The sequence below is a fragment of the Prionailurus bengalensis genome, chromosome A1, assembly GCF_016509475.1.
Source record: "Prionailurus bengalensis isolate Pbe53 chromosome A1, Fcat_Pben_1.1_paternal_pri, whole genome shotgun sequence".
Classification (NCBI taxonomy): Eukaryota; Metazoa; Chordata; class Mammalia; order Carnivora; family Felidae; genus Prionailurus; species Prionailurus bengalensis.
This window is the reverse complement of record NC_057343.1, coordinates 204,586,706-204,594,240: the sequence shown is the minus strand read 5'-3', so window position 1 is coordinate 204,594,240 and position 7,535 is coordinate 204,586,706. Positions and strand designations below refer to the sequence as shown.

Below are 7,535 nucleotides of genomic sequence, written 5' to 3'. Positions count from 1 at the left end.
AATAAAGGCCTTTAATCTCTTATTTTCCTCCACAATCCTCTATCCAGTCCAGCATTGGAGAAAAGAGGAATCTTGTTATGAACGCTTTTGAGAACAAAGCATCAGCTTTTTTATTAGAGACTGGGAGCACAGCTTATGTATACATGCCTCAGCGTCAGGTAAATCAATGACTGTTTTTTTTTTTTCTCTTTCATCCCTGGAAAACTTTGATGTTTACAATAGAAAGCCACCATTAAACACAAAGATTACCACTGATGCCAAACTGGTTGCAGTAGAACTTGATCTCTGCTAAGTGAGGATACTTGCTGTAGAAAGAGGTATGTTTTGTCTTTTCAGACTAGATGGTGATTACCTAAAATGTTAAATGTGTAGCATCTACACATAAAGGCACTTTACTATGACTTTACTATGACTGCAGTTAGGTCATCTGAACAAATGTGAAGCTATTTTCCATTTCTATGTAAGAATAAACTGATTTTTAGTTGTGTGCTTTTTAGAACACTTTCAACTATATTATCTCTCAATTATCACACGAGTTCTGTGGTATATATTAGGTACATGTTTCAAAACAAAAACAAAAAGAAGAAACAAACATGCAAGTTTTAGAGACTTTCCCTAAATCTTATGTAAGTTTAAATGATGTGGCAGCATCAGAAACAGATTTCATAGTGTCTAGAAATTTGTCTAGAATATTTACAGTCACCTGTATCCTACCACTTTCCTCAATGACAATGAAAATACTTATTATGAGGATCAATAGCTCTAGAAATGGATAGTGTTGGAATATGGTTTAATTTTATTGATCAGTCATATTCTATTTTAATGGCTCCCATTTTAGCATGGCATTTTTTAGTGGTTATTACTCGTGAGATATAGATCAGAGAAAAGTTCTAATTTTCATACATCTGGCTAGCAATTTTTAACATCAGGAGGCCCCTAGAATTCCTGTTTACTTACTAGATGTTTAGACAGACATGATAAAATAGAATCTCAACAAATGCATGAATGCTGGCCACATCCCAGAGACGTTGGGAATAAGCTCATGAATGTAAGAATAAAGCTCACGAATAAGAGCCATGAAGAGCCACTCTAAAAAGGGAGGGGGGTAGGGTACAATTGGGGTAGGGAGAGCAAGCGTTATCCAGGGATAGCTAGTAACTTATCTGGAGGTAAAAGATGGTCAGAAGATATTGACTCCCTTTTAACAAGGGGAAAAAAAAAAGTTGTTTTTTTTTTTTTTTTGTACAGCAATGGGTGGGCTTCCTCAAATTCCCTTTCCCTGTTCCCTGTTTCTTACAGTTATTCAAAATGAGGAATAAGCCATTGCCAGGATCCAGTTCTATTTTGTACTCACAAAGGGCAGGCTGTTCCAGCAAGCTGTGCCTGCTTGAATGCATGGCTGACTGAGAGGTAACATCATGGATTTGGGGGTGGGGAGGAAAAGGATAAAGATTATCTTATGAGAACCCAATATGAGAATAGAACAGAGTATGAGAACCCACAGAACAATAGAAGGGATAAAGTGGGACCCAGGAGAGACAAAATGGTCAAAGATGTATCCATTAAAAGTAATAGCTACTTGAAAGCAATACCTATACTACTAAAGATATAGAATAAAGATAACTTCTGGGAACCTTGAAGATCCAATGATAATCATGAAATGCAGAGGTTTTTCATTGCCTGTATGATTGACTGAAGAACAAAAATGCTAAACCATGCATTTTGTCTCATTTGGTTGAGAACAAACTGCCATTTTAAAAAGTCTGAGAGGAGATCGGGGGTGGCTCAGTCAGTTAAGCGTCCGACTCTTGATTTCAGGTCAGGTCATGATCTCACAGTTTGTGAGTTTGAGCCCCACATTGGGCTCTGCACTGACAATGTGAAGACTGCTTGGGATTCTCCCTCTCCCCCTGTCTCTGCCCCTCCCCAGTGCTCATTCTCTCTCTCTCTCTCTCTCTCTCTCTCTCTCTCTCTCTCTCAAAATAAATAAATAAGCATATATTTTTTTAAAGTCTGGGATTTCTTGCCTATGTTTCACTCCCTTAGAAGATCGTGTTTAAGAACAAGGAGTGAGGGGCGCCTGGGTGGCTCAGTCGGTTGGACGTCCGACTTCTGCTCAGGTCATGATCTCGCAGTCTGTGAGTTTGAGCCCCGCGTCAGGCTCTGTGCTGACAGCTCAGAGCCTGGAGCCTGTTTCGGATTCTGTGTCTCCCTCTCTCTCTGACCTTCCCCCGTTCATGCTCTGTCTCAAAAATGAATAAATGTTAAAAGAAAAATTAAAAAAAAAAAAAAGAACAAGGAATGAAGAAATGTAAGACAGGAGTTTGAATCAGCTCTACTATTTATTATCTGGGTGATGACAGATAAATTACTCAAATTCTTTTGACCTCAGTCTTCTCTTTTGTTAATTGAGATAGTAGTACGTTCCTTGCGGGTTGTTAAAAAGTTCTGTTCCATGATGTACGTACAACTTTTAGCACAGTGTTCAGTGCTAGACTCAAGTCAGTGTGTGATGATAGCCCTGGATACTGCGAAGAAAAAATAAAAAATGTTTGTGTCACAAAATGACTGAACTTCTAGCTGCATTCCACACAAGTGACCAACGCGTTCTGTTGCCTCTAAATGATTTCTTTTTATCACTTACTTAACCCTTTGGCTCTCTCCCAGTTTTCTTTCCTCCAAGAAGCATCCAAACTGATCTTTGAAAAATGCAAGGCAGGTCACGATACACCACAGAGTCAGTCTCTCCCTTGTCTTCCCTTTGCATTCTACATAACATATCCAATCCCTTACCGGGAACCATCTCCCTACCCCCTCTCTACCTCTTCTCCCACTTTCCCGAGATAGGTTTCTTCTCATTTCTCCAACACATTACACAAGTTCCTATTTTTAGATATTTGCTATAGACATTTTCCTCTGCCTGGAATATTCTTCCAGCAGACAACTCAAGGTTGATCAATTTTTACCATATCGATTTTAACTTCATGCAGGATCTCTCAGTCTCTATACAATTAACATTTTAGTCTGGGTAATTTTTTTGTTGTGGGGGAGGAGGTCCTGTGCTTTGTAGGATATTCAGGATTATCCCTGGGCTCTGTCTGCCAGATACCGGTAGCAAACCTCTTCTCTCCCCCAAGTTGTATTAAGACTGTTTCCAGGCATTGCCCAATGTCCCCTTGGGGGCACAATTGTCCCTCCTCCCAACACACCACTGGCTTCATGTTACTTTCTCAGAGAAGCCTTTGCTCATCTTTCAACCAAAGGTAGCCCCTGAGTCACGATCCCCACCATCTACTCCCCATTATCTACCATAAAGCACTATAACCCCTCATCTTTTCTTTCTCACTGACTTACCTGGTTATTATCTATCTTCCCCAATGCAGTGTGAGTGCCTTGAAAGCAGAAACCATGATTGGCTTATCTATAATAAGGATGTAATAAACACATACTTGCATATACACATACATAATGGCTGAACAAATGGGTTGATGAAGACATGTATGCGGTGTCCAAACAGCAGTTTAGTTTTAGAAACCCTGCCTCCAAACATGATTTTATGTTAGTAATTTAAAGATTAAATTTTATACTACACCCATCTGTCAAATATGTGTGCTTCCTGTGCACCAGACATTATTCTAGTTGTTTTACAATACAGTGGTCAACAGGGAAGAAGAAACTTACGTTAATTCTAAAGTCATTTGCCAGGCATTTTAAGGCTGCAAGGTGGGGAGAAAGAATATTTTTGATAATGTATACTTGTTGCCAGTATTGTGTGGGAAGAATGAACCTTCTCTCTTTAGACCTTAGTTGTATATTTCTTCTAAGTCCTTCACCAATCCTAGTTATTTTTTCCTTATAATTATTTTTAAATGTTTCTACAGCTTTTTAAGTAAAAAAAAAATTTAATGTTTATTCTTGAAGGGGGGAGGGGCAGAGAGATACAGAATCTGAAGAAGTCTCCATCCAGGCTCTTAGCTGTCAGCACAGAGACCAATGTGGGGCTCCAACTCAGAAGCCGTGAGATGAGAGCATGACCTGAGCCAAAGTCAGACGCTTAACGGATTGAATCACCCAGACATCCCTGTTTCTACAGCTTTTTAAATTTGTATCTGGTAGATCCTCTAGAATTTGTTGTATAGAGTGAAAAATTTAATCTTTTTTTTTTAATTTTTTTTTTTAACGTTTATTTTTGAGACAGAGAGAGACAGAGCATGAACGGGGGAGGGTCAGAGAGAGGGAGACACGGAATCTAAAACAGGCTCCAGGCTCCGAGCTGTCAGCACAGAGCCCTACGCGGGGCTCGAACTCACGGACCGCGAGATCGTGACCTGAGCCGAAGTCGGCCGCCTAACCGACTGAGCCACCCAGGCGCCCCAGAATTTAATCTTTTTTTAATAGACAGCCTAAGTTATTAGAATACCATTCATAGGACAGTGCATAATTTTCCCACATATCTTAAATACTACATTCAATATACACAAAATTGCCGAAATTATGAAGCTCTATGTCTTTCAGAACTCTTGTGTTTAATCAACCTATTTAACTTGGTGCCAGTATCACTGCATTTTGTTAAACACGGCTTTATAGTATATTATGGCATTTGGTAAAATTTGGTAAAATTTGGTAAAACTTTCCCGTCATCCATCTCCCAGTTAAACTTTTTAGTTAAACTAATCTTGTATTTTTTTCTCTTCTGGCTGAATTTTAGGATCAGCTTGTCAAATTTTATTTGAAAAATTTGTCAGTATTGTATTTCTTTCATAATCAAAAATACAGTGTTCACACAAATGGTGACAAAACTGTTAAAAATTAAAATATGTAATAACATCCAGTATTGCAAAATGCTATTGGATCTCATAAACTGAAACACGACTTGTGGCAACTTGGACTGTGTCCACTTGTGCAACACTTTTGGAAATCAGTTTTGTATTGAACAAAAATAACGTGTATGTTTTGATTCAGTAACCCTTGGTATGTTTCTTTAGGAAAAAATATTTGAAAAGGATAAATTGATATGTACATAAATACTCACAAGGATATTATTATAATAGGCAAAAGACGTGGAAAGAACTTTAATATCCCATGGCAGAAAAAAGGTAGAGTAAGAGGCATCAGCAAACTTTTTCTTCAATGGCAAGTTAGTAACCCTGTTAGATTGCAGGCCGCATTGGCTGTGTAGCAAACATGCAACTTTTCTGTTGTATTACAAAAGAAGCCGTAGACAATTTAGAAACAAGTGGGTGTGGCTATGTTCCAAACAATTTTATTTATGAAAACAGGTAGATTGGCTTATGGGCTGTAGTTCAACAATTTCTGTTACAGAACCCAAACAGTGCATTAGAAGCTAGCAGCAGGTGTATCTTGAGAATATCTTGTGATAGAGGATGTATGAGAAGAAGCAGAGTAAAAATGTATCCACATTGTGACTGCAATTATGAGCAAATTGTAGAGAAGAAGAGCTAGTGAGGGACTGAGGAAGCTATAAAGCTTCTCAGTTATAACCCAACTAGGTTTAGGGAGTTTTGTTTTAATTTTCTATTTGTTCCTTGTATCAAACAGTATTGTGCAGTCTTTATAAAAATATCAATATCTCCTTCTGTGCTATTTGTTTCTTTCGGTATTTGTGTTTCCCCATTTATTTCTTGTCTGGACTGCACTTTGATATTTAGTAATTTAAGCTCTGCCCTTAATGGCATATCTTACATTTACTGTCTCTTACTTTCTTTTACTTCCAGTCTGCTTATACTATAAATCGATTCACAAATCTGGCCCTCTACTTGTAAAGACCGCCAAAAGTAAGAAAAATCATAAATGATTTGATATGTGCTAAGAATTTTCACAAGTTAAGATTTTCCTAAGTCATTTTCTGATATCCCTGAAAACACTGAAATATATTTAGTTCTAAATCAATATTGAACTCTTTGTCAATCATGCAAAAATGTACAAAATATCTACAGTTTGACAGGGAAAAAAATTCACATCATAATTGGAATTCTTATTATAAACGTTGAGCAGGGTGCCTGGGTGGCTCAGTCAGTTAGGGGTCCAACTCTTGACCCACTCAGGGCATGATCTCACGGTTCATGAGATCGAGCCCCACATCAAGCTCTGCCCTGACAGTGCAGACCCTGCTTGGGATTCTCTCTCTCCATCTCTCTCTGCCCCTCCCCTGCTCACACTTTCTCTCTGTCTCAAAATAAATGAACACTAAAAAATTAAAAAAAAAAGAGCAATTCAGGAAACTAGAAACCTGTGCATAATTATATATAGCCTGGATTAGCAAAACCTTAGAAAACTTAAAACTAATCTGAGAACAGATTGTTTGATTACTTTCTGTCCTTAACAGACCTGAGCTGTCACTTGGGGGAAGTGCTAAAAGTGCTACTGTTATATTGTAAGCAAACTGCTGTCATCCTCCCTTTATCAAACAAGTCTAAGTTAAACATTATATTAATGGACCATAACCACCATAAACTGGCTGAAAATGACTAAGAGTCTGGGGGGGATGGACCAGGAGGTCACTGTTTGGAATGCCAAAGGTTCATAAATGTATAATGAACATTTGCAATATACATTTATTATAATTATTCATTGCATTTCACCTGCATAGTGGTGATCTGACGTTAAGCACATGAACTTTTTAGAGGTATAAGCACACTTTTATAAATAAAAGAGAGGTATAAGCACACTTTTATAAATATAAGAGTTCATATCTCTGGTCCTTTTATCAGTCTATATTTCATTACTTTTTGTGAATATGTGCCTAGCACAACTAAAAGTCCCTGATGCCTGGCTGTTATGCCATGAAACTCTCAGAGGGGTATGCTAAAGATCTCCAGGAAACACTTAAAGTGGCAGCAGCAACTGAAATAGGAATAAATTTTTGAGGACCATCTGTTGGAAAAACCAAAACATCTGGATAAATGTAGACCCGAAGGCTCCTGAGGTTGGCAAAAACTATTCTATCATGAACAGGTCTTGGATTTAGAGGGGATGATTTCATTTGACTAGAAATAAGAAACTAATATGGGACATATGTGAGCCATACTTCATGTCATTGTTTCACATCTCAGGTGCGGAACATTTGGGGTCACTGTCTCCAACCCCTGTAGTAAGTCTGCACGTTGTGATAGTGGCAATCGGTAGACTTACTTCCCTGGGGGACATTCTGAACATTTTCATATAATGAATACTTACCTTTTTAGGTGGACATAAATCATTTCTCTAAATAATTTTTTTAGTTTTTCCTTTTTAAAAAAATTTAGTTTTTCTTTGCTTTTAAGATCAGAATCCAGGCTTTCATAGCCAAAGAAGCATTCACACATTAAACGGTAACTATCTCAACTGTCATACATTACTTAAAAATATACTGGAAGTATTAAAATAGAGAAAAAATACATATATATGCCACTTCAATCTGAGGATAAAAATATTCCACTAATTTAAGAATATCTGTAGGAAACTAAACACTCTTCAAAATGTTTGATACAATTTAAAATTATGTTTATTCTTTACTTTCTATTCAAATTGAGTGC

The 7,535-nt window shown here is 37.6% G+C and overlaps 1 long non-coding RNA gene across 2 annotated transcripts in view; it reads right to left on the bottom strand.

The window, feature by feature from the left end:
• Positions 1 to 2,329: 2,329 nt before the first annotated feature.
• Positions 2,330 to 7,535, bottom strand: part of LOC122494024 — an 81,845-nt gene continuing 76,639 nt past the window's right edge. For both annotated transcript variants that reach the window (XR_006300088.1, XR_006300087.1), the window contains exons 3-4: positions 3,355 to 3,392; positions 2,330 to 2,528 (exon numbers count right to left, since the gene is read on the bottom strand). This is a non-coding gene — a long non-coding RNA (uncharacterized LOC122494024). The remainder of the gene's footprint in view (positions 2,529 to 3,354; positions 3,393 to 7,535) is intronic.